Source organism: Lontra canadensis, unplaced genomic scaffold (assembly GCF_010015895.1).
Source record: "Lontra canadensis isolate GAN:19392208 unplaced genomic scaffold, GSC_riverotter_1.0 scaffold11, whole genome shotgun sequence".
In the NCBI taxonomy this organism is placed as follows: domain Eukaryota; kingdom Metazoa; phylum Chordata; class Mammalia; order Carnivora; family Mustelidae; genus Lontra; species Lontra canadensis.
The window spans coordinates 17,535,400-17,537,591 of record NW_022631005.1 but is presented as its reverse complement, the minus strand read 5'-3'; the positions used below and the strand labels follow the sequence as shown (position 1 = coordinate 17,537,591).

The 2,192-nt window shown below is 33.8% G+C and overlaps 1 non-coding gene across 1 annotated transcript; it reads left to right on the top strand.

The window, feature by feature from the left end:
- The first annotated feature begins 1,866 nt into the window (after window positions 1-1,866).
- On the top strand, window positions 1,867-1,970 carry LOC116866962. Its single transcript, XR_004382525.1, has one exon. It is a non-coding gene; the product is annotated as a U6 spliceosomal RNA (small nuclear RNA).
- Window positions 1,971-2,192: the final 222 nt, after the last annotated feature.

Genomic DNA, 2,192 nt, shown 5'->3' with positions numbered 1-2,192 from the left:
TTTGTGGTGAATCATGACTTCACAGTGAAGAGGTTATTATCCCCCAAAACTTTCCTCAAAAATAAACAAATGAGCAAGTAAACAGACCTCAGTTCTGGGGCGCTTTTTTTAAAAAATAAGTAAATATTCCCACATGAAAAACATTACATTAAAAAGCCCACTTTGGATTTGATGGCCATCCAGAACAACTCCCCTCCCACCCACAAAAATGTTCTTTAAGAGAAGAACTGAGTCTGTTTATAGAAAGCATGTCTAAGACTGATTTGCAAAACAGAAATACTATAAAAATAAGGGTGCTTGGGTGACTCAGTCATTTAGCCTCCAACTCTTGGTTTTGGCTCAGGTCATGATCTCAGGGTCTTGAGATTGAGCCCTGCCTTGAGCAGTCCATGCTCAGCGCAGAATCTGCTTAGGATTTTTCCCCTCTTCCTCTCCCTCCCTCTCTTCAGTCCTCCTCTCCCACCTCCCCTTCTATGATCCCCTCCCCACCATGCTCCCTCTCTCAAATAAATGAATACATATATTTTTTTAATACTGTAAAAATATGCTCTAGGCACATGTTGCAAAGTACTAAAGCAATGCGGAAAAAAAAAAAGTAGTTCCTAGCTTAGTTTAGAGGTATGCAAATAAAGATACCAAGTTAGGAGAGTTCCCACTTATAAGAAACATTCTAGCACATTCATTGATTCAAAATAGAAAAAGGTTATTTCAAAAAATATATAGACACCACACTTATAATTGATAATTATAATAATTGTTTGAAAAATTGAAGAAATATCCTTGTATGTTTTGAAATCACTAATGTAATGTAGGAAATTAGGTTTAAGAAAATATATTAATAGTTCCTGTTTCATATACTCTTGAAGTAAGCTCATTGCAACACCGGTACAATCAGATATTGAAAGGAGTTGAAAAGAAATTATAATCACTTTATATAGGAAAACATGTTTAAAACTCATGTGTTACCAGCTTTTTCACAGATATTCATACTTTTTAAAATGCAAACTTACACTTGAGATATATATATGTCTCATATATGTATGTCATATAAAAACTGTAGGCCAGCTCAAACCCCAGCAGCATTTCCACGGATGAGGGGTTTGTGGAAGGAATTTTGTTAAACATTGACAAGAATATTCAGAAAAGTATTTGAGAATAAGTTGCTTGTCTTTGTAGGTATTCAGCTCATACAATAATTTAAGCAATATGGAAATGGAGCAAAGATTGAAAAATAATACAGTGGAAGAAAACTATATATTTCAGAAAAGATCTAGTTTATATGAAAATTAAAAATTTTAATAAAGGAAACATTTACACAATAACGGAAAGTATATGCCTTTTAACTTAAATTACTTAGACTATATTTAAATACTCAGGAAAATAAAATGTTCATTTTTATTTGATCTAATATTCAAATAGTAGGTATTTGGGCTACTACATCTGTTAGAAACAAAATACAGATGAAGCAATTAAGTTTAAAAATATTTTTTGTATTAAATGGTAATATCTGACATTAACCAATGAAATACCTAGTATTTAAATATTTTAAATGCTTTTCTAAAAAAGCAGTGAGGTTTTTCAGAAAATCTTTGCTATAATGATGAAACTAGCTTATAAAGTAATAGTAAAATGCTGGTGCCAATGCCTCAGAAAACACATATTTCATGATAATTCTCTTAGCCCTATCCTCTCTCCTCCGGTTTCCTTTTCTACTATTATTTCCCATTTTTGATTGTGCAGTTCAGTGTGGCACATCATTTTCTGTCTTTATTATTTCAGGGTCTTTCAACACAAATAACCTGTTCTCTTAGAGTACTTTTGATGTAGATAATTCGTCACCATATTTATAGTAAATATTAGAAAGTAGTGCTCAGTTTGGCAGTACATATTTTAAAATTGGAAAGATACAGAGATTAGCATGGCCCCTGCGCAAGGATGACATGCAAATTTGTGAAGCATTTAATGTTTTTTAGACATGTCACATTTACTGTGTTGTACACCTGAAACTAACGTAACATTATGTCAACTGTCCTTTAACTAAAAAGTAATAATAATAAGGGGCACCTGGGTGGCTTAGTCGTTAAGCATCTGCATTTGGCTCAGGTCATGATCCCAGGGTCCTGGAATCTAGCCCCACATCAGGCTCCCTGCTCTGTGGGAAGCCTGCTTCTCCCTCTTCCACTCCCACTGCT